The sequence below is a fragment of the Populus euphratica genome, unplaced genomic scaffold (assembly GCF_000495115.2).
Source record: "Populus euphratica unplaced genomic scaffold, PopEup_1.0 scaffold28.1, whole genome shotgun sequence".
Lineage (NCBI taxonomy): Eukaryota > Viridiplantae > Streptophyta > Magnoliopsida > Malpighiales > Salicaceae > Populus > Populus euphratica.
Window position 1 is genome coordinate 2093072 of NW_011499862.1, and position 13529 is coordinate 2106600.

Consider the following 13529-nt stretch of genomic DNA (forward strand, 5'->3'; position numbering starts at 1 on the left):
GGCGCCCTATGAATCTTGAATACGAATTGATAAATGAATTATATTCCTAATTACTTTTCATGGCTTCCTGTCGGCAAGGTTGTCCCGCGTTAACGTTCTGTTCTTTAATGCGTCTTTATTTTATTTTATTTTGTTAAGAAAATTGAAACCAGGATTTCTTATAAGAAGGGAAAATACTTGTATCAGTTTAAGTTATAAAACATTAGCTTTTTAATATTTAAAATGTTATGAATAACTGTAGGCGCGCAGTTTAAAGTTCAAAAATCAAACTCTTAGGATTAGTTGGTCAAACATTATATATATATATATATATATATATATATATATATATATATATATATATATATATATATATATATATATATATGTGATTTGCATATTAAAATTGAGATATTGAGTAATGTTTTAATATAAGATGAAGAGAGGATGAAATAGAAAATCTAGAGAGTAGTTGTCTGTTTGTTTGTGTATCGTTTATTCTAATATTTGATCTACAAAACACCTGGCAAAAAGCAACGATCTTTTGTAACAAGGCTGGCTAAAGATTTCTTGTAAGAAGAATTCGGAGACTATATATATCGTAAGGCAATATTTTGCTGGTGTCGGTGTAAAATCAAGAGATGGATTAACTTGAGGGTTTCCGTGCGTCATGTGTCTAGCTATCTCAGTACTATTCAATGATAGCGAAGCCGGGAAGACCGACATCCTGTTAATTTCTCAGTAGCTAGTGTGCGCTTCTTGGATATTCAACGTTCACAAGGGACCAAAAAACAAAAGAATAACGTTATAAGATTTCCCATTCCTGATTCAACCAGGTTAATTTCCGCCTCGAGTTTTGACCGCCTTATTCATCCCTGGTTGAACTGACAAATGGCAAGAGCCTCGACCTTCTAGATGAGAAACACTTCTGTGATGAGCTCATCATCGATCATGGCTAAATGTAACCGTAGTTGGGTTGTGGTGGGGCTGCCTGAGCTGGCTTGGGAGGGGATAGCTTCATGGCTAGGACAAATTAATTGGTCTCTGTCAACAGCGAGCAATTAATCGTCTTCTTGCAAGTAGCACGAGCTGCTGCAGGGGATGTTTCTTGGGATGAGATTCAAGATGATGCATCTTCCTTGCTTGTTTTGTCCTTTCTGTTTTGTTCTAGCCAGCTGCCACTACGCGCGTTCTTTTTTTTTTTTTTCTAGCCCCCTGCCACTACGCGCGTTCTTATCGGATAGGAGGCTGTATTTATGGTTAATTAGGTTTGGGAATACAAGTTTCTGAGACAACATATAAATTATAGTTAATTTTTCCTCCTAATCCATGTTTTATAATTGTTTAGGATAAAATATGATTTTAATTTTCCTTCTATTAGTTAATTTTAACACCCATGAACGTAATCATATCTTAATGATTAATTAAGAGCTGGTTCATATATGTGTGTGTCTGTGTAAACCAGCACTAATTGAAGGAAAATCAGAGGAACGGTCACCAAATAGTCAAAGATTGACAATCCCATTAACTAATTAAAACAAATTCGGATGTCCACAGCAAAGACAGAGAGATTAAGAACGAAAGAGACTTGCTAATTAACCAGGCCATGCATGCATGATAAGGCACTCAGCAATATTAAGGGCTGCTAACCTCATTTAATTACAAAATATCAATTAATACATTAAAAAGAAAAACAATTATGAAAAGGGAGTGTATATAATCATCCGCCTCCACACAAAATCAGGAGCTCTTCATTGAATCAGACGGCCAGGAACTCTTTTATTGGATCAAACGGTACTGTGTCTCTCCACCTGCTGTTCTTTAAAAGACAACAAATATGTTAAAAAATGAAGGGACCCCATGGATTAAATATTATATATACAAATCGTCTTCTAAGTTAATACATGTTTAATTTCCTCATAAAAGAGAGAGCAACTTTCACAGCGCAGTATCAGTGTTTTTTTTACTTAATTTCAAGAACACAGTTTCAAACTTATATAGAGAGTGGAAATAAAAGGGAGAGGAACTAATAAAGGAGGCGGATGAGAGAGCTTACAACAAGAGATCATGAAGAAGAGGGTGATATCGATCACTTGGTAATGATATAGACGGCATAAATGATTCCAGGGATGTAACCTAAAATGGTAAGCAGCAAGCAGATCCAAAACTCCGCCTGACATATTTACAAAAACAAAGGATTGAGATACACAGACGCTAGCTAGGAATCGATCGATCGAGAAACAAATGATCAGTTCTGCTAATTGCTTACCCCGCAACCAAACTTGAGGAAGACACCGAGAGGAGGCAAGATGATGGCCAGCAAGATGTCTATGAAGTTAGTACTTGACATCTTCTTGATCGATTGACTGATTAACTGCTAATTAATTCTCTTTAACAGGCTAGATACTTGCTCTTCAGGATCAGCTGCTTCCTTCTCTGTTCGTGTAGTAATTCTCTCGAGGGCTGTTGCTCCTGCTTATATAATAGAACCAAAGCCACCTCCCCCACAATATTAACTCCCACGTCTACACACGTACTCCTTACGTCTAGACATCCACTTTTTCTAAGACTTTTTTTATTTTATTTTATTTTTTCATGTACGTCGAGGCAAAGAAAATAGATAAAGGTAAAAATAAAAAACAGATTTATTTTATATTTGAATATTTATCTCTTGTTCTTTGAAGAAGAAGTTTTCTTTATATCTGTTTATATATATATATATATAGACACATATAATGGTAGCCAAACATGCATAACCCAACATTTGTAACATGACTATGATATCTTGTTTTTTGCTTCACCGATATTTTGGGATTGATTTATCTCTTATTCTTTTAATTTTATTTTTTATTTTATCTAAGAAAGTAAATTCAGAGGGCCGCTCCCAGGTTGACATGTCGTTGACATCAAAACAGACGTAACCTACATAGAGCAGTCGCAGGCCCGCGGGTGACGGCTATCTTGGTCACCCCAGACGACTTATTATTTTTTGTTTGGTACTGAATTTTAATTTTTTTAATTTTAAGAAGAAATTATCTTAAATTTTAATGTACTCATGTCAATTATAAATTTTAACAAAAAAAAAAAGGATATTTTTTAATGTATTTCTAAGAAGAAATAAATTAAAAAATAATCCTATCCCGCCCTCAAAATCCAAAATCTATATTTGTCCATTGCAGGCCAACATTATCAAATTTGCTTCTGCAAGGAGTTTCATGTCGACAATCCCAAATTAATTCACCCCCTTGCCTCTGTGGTGCTGTCATACATCAACCGACATCTATTTAACCTCATGCATCGTCTTGTCTCTTACAAAGAAAATGACAACATAGTATAAATACATCATCACTCCTCTTATCTTGAAAAATAATGAAATCACAAAGAAAATCTTTTGCGATTCTCAAAATGGCCATTTAGTTTATTAAAAAAAAGGCCCCGCTATCATACCTTATTGCTGAAAAAATCGAAATCACCGATTAGTACCAATCTAGCTAAGAACAAGCAGCAGGTCGTTATTTAAGAGGGAAAGAACCCCCCCCGACACGCAACTACAGGGTTAAAGACATCAAATCTAGACTTGTAAATAAGATTATCTAAGACCGCGTACGAATAAAAAATAAAATTAAAAAGGAGTGGTGGTCCGTGAAGATATATCATCAACGAATGCTGGACAGCTGGCTCCCAGGTCCAGACTTTAAAGATACTTTTAGGGACAGAAAAGAAGGGGGAGGTGAGGAGGACAACCATGTGCCAATATTATTTAAAAACATTAATATTCTAAATTTATGTCGCCATGAATCCAATCCCCAATGCTTTAAAGGCTCTTGCTTTATTAAGAAGATCATCTCCTACGCGCTTTGTTTTATCGATTTTCTTTTCTTTATTAAGAGGATTATAATTGGCCCCCTGGCAACCACACCACAACAAGCAATGGAGTGATTAAGCATCTAATCTACAATCTTGTCCCTTGGTGATCTTATTTTAAATCACATACAATTGGCTGCTTGAAACCGGTGGCTGTCTTGAAAGGAGGCATCTATCTCCCCGCTAGCAACAACGGGCTTGCTACCTTCGTCAATCATCTACCTTTAACCCTTATTCGTCGTCTTCATGCTCATGATGGGACCATTTCGTACGGGCCCGCTTGTGATGCAGGATGGTGCATGTATGATGAGGATCAATGCAAGGCTTAAATTTACATTGAGAAAGGGAGAGATGTTTTTGTGTAGATAATAATCGAATAGGAGACGCATCTAATTCGGATTTTCACCCCACTACATAAAAACAGTCTTCAATTAGCAAGCTAGATCAAGACGGGCTGCTGTTGGCAAACCTGAAATATCACAGTAATTTGTTGCAGAAGGCAATCATCCCAACCTCATCAAACAAGACAACATAAAATAGACGCGTGACTTGCTCTAAAACTCAGGGTTGTGGGCAGGCCGAGACAATTCAATATTAAAAATGTTGTTCCAAAAATATACATGTATATATATACACACGTTTCAACAACAGACCTAGCTCGTGCAAGCTCAGAATTGGGTTGACCCGTCAGATCCAGCGGAGCAAGGTTCTTCAGCTATGAAAAGATGTAAAAATCCTGTCTTAATTCCTGAAAACATAGTATAGGTTACCTGTAATACTTTTGTGCAATATTATGAATTGTACTACTTTTGTGCAATATTTTGAATGCCTACGTATCTCCTGAATCCCATGCAAATTTAGCAACTCCTTCAGATTTCATTACAAATCCCATGCTTGCATGGTTGATCTACTTGGTCGGGCGGGATTAAGCTAAGCGGCTTGCTGAATCAAGCCCCGATTTAACTGTATTGAGAGCTTTGCTAGGGGCATGTGCATATCATGTCGATATACGCAGAGAATTAAGTTGCAGGGAGGCTTTGAGATGGGACAAGAACATGAATAAACATGGAGATACTGAAGCAATATGATTGAACATCATTCTAGGTCAGCTATCTATTGTATTGACATTACTTTTGATAACCATGTTATACTTTCTAACATGCATGCACGTAGTGGAATGTTAAGATCAAAGCTGATATGACAAGTTCGAAGATAGGTGGTGTTCAAAGGGGTTAAAAAGTAACCTGGATGTAGTTGGGTTGATGTTAAGGACTCAACCTGTGTTTACAGCCAGTGATAGATCAAATCCCATGACAGATGAGATTGGTAGAGCGATTATTGGTATCACCGGTTTACTAATGGTTTGTGTCCCTACAAAGATTCTTGGTGACATTGCTTAACAAGATTTCGGAAATTCGAACTGTCAAGGAATGTTATTGCAGTTCTGCAAATATTACAATAACGCAGCGGGTCAAAGTTTTTCTTTCCAGAGAGTTGTTTAATCCTGGGGTTAAGATTTGTCAGAACAAATCTGTTTTTGCAATCATTTTCTATCAACCTATGCTAGCTAGTAGAAAGCATCAACCTCTTCTATGTTTAGTCCTGAACACCATATCATGAATTTAGTACTTTTTTTGTTACAATAGCCATTTAAAAGCTTCGTTGGGCTTCAAGCAGCCTCTTGGTGCATAGATAAGGAAGTTTGGACGAGGTTTCAGCATGTGGATCCTCTTAAAAGAAAGAGGGAGCGGGTAGCAGCAGGTTTCCCTAATGATTTTCCTTTGATTCAATTGTATTATGATGTATGAGTTCAAAGGACTCAACTCGGTCTGTATTAGCAGTTGGATCTATAATTTTTCTTCTGAAATTCAGAACTAAACTCACTGTCTGTGTAATGTTTCATGAACAAGAACATGCAGCACTCTGAAGACAGATTTCATTTGGATGGAAATCACTTAAAAGAGTTAGATAGTTGATGAAAAGCAGTCAGGGAGATTCAGAACTACTTACAAGCAGATGTGAAAAACTAGATCCAGAACCCTACACACAAGATTCATCTATGATAAACTCAGATGCAAATAGAGAGATAGATCTGGTAGAAGCAGGTGAAGTAAGCAAGCCAAACATACTTGTAACGAGGGATGAGCAGAGGTGAGGTGATGAGGAGAGGGAGGAATGATCGGAAACCTATGGGATGGGTGGAGTTGGGAAAATAACAAACACAGCAGCTTAGTTATCTTCCCCACTCACCCATCCAGTAACCTTCCGAAAACCCGACTCCCTCTCCATTTCCTCCATCCAACATCAACTTCAAGGCGGCTGGCTACCGAAGCAGTTGCGAACCCTTATCTACCCCCTTGCCTTCCTGCCCTTATATATACCGTGTCAACTTCAACCTAACTTTGTTGTTTACGGGCATCTGTCTGTTCTGTTGAGTGGACGAGAATGATCCTGGCCGTTCATTCCGACATTTCAGTCAGTTGGTGGAACATCGACGACCTTTGCTAGGCAGTGCCGTATCAGGATCGCCATTCCAGGATGGATGCAATCGGTCAAGAGAGCAAAAGGCCCTTTTATGGGCTAATCTTTGTGACTCGTTTGGGCTTAGTCTCGTTTCATGTATGTTGATGTTGATTGAGGATACCTGCAGTGGCCCAGCCCATTATAATATATATATACATGCGCTGTTGCAAGCTCATGTTTTTTAATGGCAAAAGGTCAAAGTAAGGTCAAAGAACTGGGGAGAAGAAACAACGTGTTCGGAAATGTTCTTCCTAGCCTAGTTCAGTTATTGACTATATTGTTTATATGAATAATGCAGTCTCTTTTTCGGTTTTGGTTGTGAAGATTTCTTTTTTATTTACAATTTATCACTCTCAAGTAAGTAACATTAGCATGATTGTATATCTTGAGAATCCTTACCATTTGTATTATCCTACATCTACAAATTACCGATGAATATTTTATCGATAAATAAAGATCGACTTTGCAAAATTTGATGTCATGGGTAGCTAAAGAGAGAAAAACTAAAAGATGGAAAATCAAATCTAACAAAAACAAACAAAATATATCCTATTTGGATATTCTCACCAAAAACTTCAATATTCCATCTAAAATTTCAGTTAACCTATTTATTTATTCGATCCTTGTTATTTTAAAACTTTATATTTTTTTTTAATACTTCAATCTTTGAATATTGATAAAAAAGAGAGAAAGTTGTCAAGAAAATTTAAAGATAAAAAAGCACTTTGATTGTAACATAACAACCACCAAGATATTTATTGATAAATTTGTATATTTGATGGGAGTTTAATTATAGTGGTGTTATCCTTTAATCATGTTGAAAAAAATTAATGAGGATCCTTAAACCCTTTTCAATTTGTTTAATTTTCCTTTTTTATATAAATTAGAGGGTTTTTTTTAAGATTTGGAACGGGTTTGTTAAGATTTTAGAGTGTTTTTTAGGTGTTTAAACGTGGAAAAAAAAATAAGAAAGCGAGAGAGAGAGTTTCTGATATTCAAGAACCCGGATCTTGATTTTTAATGATCGAAAATTGATGCAAAATATGAGAGGTCATTGATTAAAAAAAACTAAAGCGTAAGATGTGCTTTCCACTCCTTCGATAAACAAGGCAAATTAGCTATGTGTGCAAGCATTGGCTTCTAGGTCAAGGCTTACCTAGACTTTTTTATTCTTAGCTGTATGTGTGAGTTTGGTCTCTTTTATTGTTTTTATTTAAATTTTAATTGATACTCTCTATTATTTTTTAAATTACTCTGTTCATCTTATTTTAAAATAGTAACTAATTTTTTTAATTATTATTTTTTTAATTTTATAATGCTTCAAATAGATTATTATAGTTTTTAAAACAAATTTTCCTACCAGAAAATCGATAAATACAAATGAAAATATAAAAAAAATATTTTTATTGGTAAATTGCAAACAGATTTTACCAACAAAAATATTCTCTCAGTATTTATAAAGAGAATTATAATGGAAAAAAATTAAAAAAAAAACTAAAAAAACGATGATGTGTCATTTTTTTACCGGTAGAATTATTGACGAGATTTCTTCAATTAGTAAAATCCATCAGTAAATTTATTGGTGAACTATGAATATTATTTATCATGTCAATTATAAAGAATTACTAACAAAAAATTCCATTAGTATTTCTTAGAAAACTTTAGAACTGTTCATTTTCTAATCGCATTGTTAATTACTATTCTTTACAGACAAAACCACCGACGAATTAGAAAATCATTAATGTTAGTTAGTGGTTTTTGAAAAAAATTGATTAAATTAAAATTTTAAATTAAATATTGTAAATGGAATCATCGACAAATTAAAAGGTCATTAGTGATATTTAGTGGTTTTTGAAAAAAATTTATTAAATTAAGAAATTAAATTAAATATTACAGATAGAAGCACCAACAAAATGATTACAAATATTCATATGTAATTATCCGTCGGTAACACACCCTATTAAAAATATTCATACTTAATTTCACAACAAACGAGGCTCCTTTTTTTTTCTTCTTCTTCTTTTCCATATGTAAAAAACATTAATATCCATTTTTTTTCTATTCTCTCCTCAACTTCTTTTCTTCTCTTTCATGCTCAAGTATGCATTCTTCTTCTTCTTTCTTCTTAATTTTTTTAATTAATATACTTTATGATTTATTTTTCTTTTCTTAGCTTCCCTTGCAACCATATTAAGGTAATATTGTTTTTAGTTTTTTCATGTTTTTCACTATATTTGTTTTTTATTTTATTTTTAATTATTTTTTTCTTAATAATTGTATGAATATTATTCTAGGATTTTTTTATATGATTTTCTTCTTCTTTTTTCCAAGCGTTTTGAATATTATAAAGTGTTGATTTATATTAATTTAATTATTTTATAGTTTTGTAAAATGAATTTTTTAAAATATTTTTAAATAATTACCAATGAAATTATATACTTTTCAAGGGAAATACTGACCAAATAAAATGGATAATTTTTTTTTGCCTTTTTCGTCTGTAAATTCATTGGTAATAATATTTTTTATTACCAACGAACTTATTGACGGAAAAAAAATTACCTACAAAATGCTCCGTTGGTGATTTTGTTGATAAATCAATTACTAACGAAATGATAGTACAAATACTGACAAAAAATTTCACCGGTAAATCTAAAGATTGTACTTGATGTGTTTATAAAAATAAAAATCAGCAACCAGAATTAATCTATGAAATAAAATAAAATATAAATAAAAAAATTAAATTTATATATTTGCATGTTTTTACCAAGAAATTTTTTTTTTGGTATTTACTTAGCTTTAACAATTTATTTTTAAGTTGTTGGGATACATTAGTAGTCTAAGCAAGTAGATGTAAGAGCTAAGTGGGCCTTAATTGGTTCACTCATAAGGGATTGCAATTTTTTATGCTTTATCATGTTCTGGAAACTTCAATACTAAGCGTTCTCCTGGGGAATGTCATTCTGGATATAATTGAGGATAATATTAAGCATGATGACCTGTGGTGATTGATGTTGTAGACACCCAGTTATGTGATATAGAAGAATATATACTGGAAGCAGCTAGCATAATTAAAGATGAAAATGATACACAGTTTTTCACTCCCGGAAGAATGAGAGAGCGGGATGGCAAAAAGCCTTGCTGGTAGTCTTGCTGTTTGCATGCCTGATCATCTCACCCTTGAAAATAGTAGTATTATGACAAAATCTTGAAGAAACTTGCGATTAAGGTGGATGGCAATCCTCTTTTTTTTTCTGTTTCTTTTTCAGCCATCCTAAACATCCCACTTTAATTAATTTATAGTATCGTGCAGAGAGTAAGATATTCATCGATCAGGGCTTCATGAATGCATGAATTTGTCTCTCTAAAGAGAAGCTATAGAGTCTCTATCTATCTATCTTTAGTTCAAGGATCCATCATCATGAGTCTCTTTCAGGTGAAATTAGGTCATTTCCATGTAGAATCCCCAGTTCCCACAAGGAATACAGGGATATATTTTAACGTGAAAAGACGAAGTGGACACCTGGTGTGAAAAGTAGATCACTGACAAATAAATTAGCTAGCCATATATGCAGCTAGCTAGGACCATGATGTTGGGGACCATAATTGATCGTTGTAAATCATGGGTGATGCGGAGACATGCAAGAATGCATTTGTGGGGGCACGCGCGCGCGCGCACACACACGAAAACTTGCATTGATTGCTTTATACAAAAGAAAATGTAGAATCGAATATGGTTTCTGATTGATTTGATGCTGTTTCTGACCATGCAAATTAAGGCATCATCATGTGATCAACTTGCACAGACAGACACAATATCCTTAATTAACCATGTCTCATCCTCTACTCCATCAAGACTGTCTCTTAATTCCCTTTAGCTTTCTCTTTATATGTGATCTCGAACAGTTTGTGTACGTGCATCTCTGAGGGCTTGGTTACCTACCTTAGCTAGGCAGGTGTCATTGATCCTCTAATGTAAGTATCTGTCACCTTCAAGATTCATCACATAGAGAGAAACAGCAGGCAGCTGTGTGGGCAGGCAAACCTGCCAAGACCCATCGTTTTTAACAGATCCTTTTTGGCCCAGACATCTCGTCTATATATAAACCTCTAATTGTTTTTTTTGTTGCTGATATATGTATATATAAAATCCAGGTGACATATCATGTTCCGCGCGCGCGCGTGCATGATCGATCTTCTTCTTGTTTACTAATGATGCACTTGTGCTAGCTGAGCGCTTAGCAGATATCCCAGCCAGATTTTTAGTTCGTCAGCTAGCGCAGTGCTTAATTAATCAATCTTATTAGCTTCTGAAATAAATTAATATTACGGCATGGCCGGGCTATGTATTATAATTTAATAAGGTGGATCCTTTCTCCCAGCATGCTTCAACAAAGACAAATGTGTGCTTGCTATGTATATATATATATATATAAAAGCAGCCAAATGCACTTGATGGTATAAAGTTTATGATAGATATTTTTTTTGATGGTTAACATGGGATGGGAGCACAAACAAAGAGACAAGAGGCAAGAAAGGGAGAGTTTGACTAAGATACATAGGGTTATTCCACAACAATCCCAAATTTTATTCATGAAAATATAAAGTATTATATATGAGATATGTTCTTTTAATAGATTTACAAGGAAAAAATAATCATAATCCCTCGCCAGAAAGATAAAATCTAAAAGAAGTAATAACAAAACTAGCTTAAATAACATTTTTAATGTCTAATCGGAGGGTCATTTAGAATTCAACTAATTAACTACAATCATCAGATCTCCTCCTCCATTAGAGTTGAGCTTAATGGTTGGTTCGAAAGCATGGCATTCTAATGCTACTTTCATGGTTTGATATAATCAATTTTTATTTTTATTTTTAATCTGACTGCATCCCACTTATTTTATATTTGCTAGACCGCCTACATGATCATTAATGGATGACATGTCCTCTTTTAACTGTTATATATATATATATATATATATATATTTGCTTTATTTTAACCTTCACCTCTCCTTTTTTCCTGTCTGACTACACCAGTGTTTTTATTTATTTTTTAATGGGAGAGAAATTTAATTGAATCTACCATGTTTACTAAAGTAGTGTTTGAAATATGCTAATTGGTCCAGCGGTGTTACATGACAAGAAAAGGAAGCATAAAATAGAGGAGGAAGTCGGTTGTTTTTGTCTATAGGGCCGTGGAACTGTGGTTGTGCTGCTGGTAGCCCCACCCACATACACAGTGAAGTAATATAAGAAAATAACAGTAGTAGATAGTGGTCCCGCCACGCCACTACATGGGAGGAGTGGTCATGTGCAGATCGCTGCTGGGAAAGGTCCTGCCAGGAGGAGGAGCTATGAGCTACGAGAGCGAGCAATTTATAAGGCTCCACAGCCGAGAAAGCATTCTGTAAAGGAAGGGAGGGTGGGCACTCGGTATTATTTTACATTATCTTCTACTTCTCGTATCTCTGCAACACTAGTGCTGGGCACAACATTTCCCTTTATTATATATCGCTTTTAGTGCCACTTAACTCAGGATGTCCCTATAATATCACTATTATGTGTTTTTAGTTGTTCTGTTATTATTTTTTTTAATTCATTCATTGAGAAAGATGTTTCATAATATTCTCATTTGCTTGGAATTTAATATGGTAGCAATTATTTTTAAAATTATTTTTTATTTGAAATTTTTTTAAAACAATAATTTTTTATTTTTAACATATATTTTTAATATCAACACATCAAGATAATATATAATTACCAATAAAAAATTAATTTAAAGTAAAAAACAAAAATTTCATTTTAAAAACACACTTTCAAAATATAAAAAATTTTCACCACATGTTATGACACGAGAATTTCAGAATACCAATAAACTATGGGTCATCACAGCCAAAAGACAGTTTGTTTTTGCGGCTTACCCATGTTTCTTAAAATTTCTATTTTTAAAAAAAATTATTTTAATATATTAATATTACAAAAATATTATTTTAAAATATTTTAAAATAAAAAATATTTTAAAAAACAAAGTATTATAATAATAACAAACAACTATAACTGAGAATGTGGATGTCCGCAGAATTGCAATGTGGTGAGAGGAAATGTACAATGGCGGCTGCAAGGCCCTTCCAATTTTCCCCTTATTGAGATGGTGTTTTACACTGTTTTTGTTTCGTCTTTTGGTTTGTTTGATTTTGCAATGAAGTTAAGCATTTCTAAGATTTTAATTTATTTTTTAAATTTATTTTTTTATTTTTAAGTTATTTCGCTACACTGATATTAAAAATAAATTCTTAAAAATAAAAAATATTTTGGAGAGCAATATTGATAATATAATATTAGACATTTTATAAAAGTGTTTTTTAACCTTGAGAAATATTAAATTGATATTATTTAGTATTTTTTTATAATGTTGATATAATGATCTTAAAAGTAAAAATAAAATAAAAATAATTTTTTTAACCGCACCACCACCATGATCACATGCAACCTTGAGACAGCAGTACAAGGAAGGGAAAGGAGCAGGAACAGGAATTAGGGGTTTTCGAAGGACAATGGGCTCTTTATTCTCGCTAGACCAGGGCCGGCCACTTGTTGCTTTGCTGTCATTACTTAAATAAGCAGATGAGTGGTGGCAGTCGAAGATCAGATCCTGCTGCTGCTGATTGGGTGAGCTAAAGCTGATAGATCCTCCCCCAACTCTACTCTACTCCACTCTACTCGGTGGATTGAGTCATCTCCGACGTGCCCTTAGCACATATGACGGCAGGTGCTCGAGGAGGAGCAAAGCATCCTAGTGAGTGATGTTGCCGCTATGAAAGCAACGTGTCAATTAATGGTGGCTGTCAATACATACATACATATATATATATATATATATATATATATGGTCATGGACACTCATAAACCAAACAACACGTGCCCTCACAGTTCCGAGCCTGCTGGCTGGCTACAACCCGGGGGTCCACTGAAACACTGCCGAATCCCTTCAGTGGTTCTGCACGGTCCACGTGGAGAAATACCATTTCAGTATCGGGGTCGGGCCGTCGGGGAGATATATAATAAATAAATAAATAAAAAGAACAGTATTCCCTTCCCCGTGCTCTCCCGCATCTAATTTCATCCCCTTGCACGCTAAGTTCGGCCTCCTCTCGTCTTTCCCT

At 34.3% G+C, this 13529-nt stretch overlaps 3 long non-coding RNA genes across 8 annotated transcripts in view; 1 reads left to right on the forward strand and 2 right to left on the reverse strand.

The window, feature by feature from the left end:
* Positions 1-5862, forward strand: part of LOC105125226 (uncharacterized) — a 20918-nt gene extending 15056 nt beyond the window's left edge. The window contains exon 3 of the long non-coding RNA XR_842204.1: positions 5166-5862. This is a non-coding gene — a long non-coding RNA (uncharacterized LOC105125226). The remainder of the gene's footprint in view (positions 1-5165) is intronic.
* LOC105125224 (uncharacterized) lies at positions 1489-2639 on the reverse strand. 2 transcript variants are annotated; one of them, XR_842202.1, is made up of 3 exons: positions 2249-2639; positions 2036-2152; positions 1489-1790 (listed from the first exon to the last, which is right to left on the reverse strand). It is a non-coding gene; the product is annotated as an uncharacterized LOC105125224 (long non-coding RNA). The 2 variants fall into 2 exon arrangements; XR_842203.1 differs by having other exon boundaries at positions 1489-1798.
* LOC105125222 (uncharacterized) lies at positions 3778-5931 on the reverse strand. 5 transcript variants are annotated; one of them, XR_842200.1, is made up of 3 exons: positions 5854-5931; positions 4497-4558; positions 3778-4253 (listed from the first exon to the last, which is right to left on the reverse strand). It is a non-coding gene; the product is annotated as an uncharacterized LOC105125222 (long non-coding RNA). The 5 variants fall into 5 exon arrangements; XR_842198.1 differs by having other exon boundaries at positions 3778-4312; XR_842199.1 differs by having other exon boundaries at positions 4497-4591.
* Positions 5932-13529: the final 7598 nt, after the last annotated feature.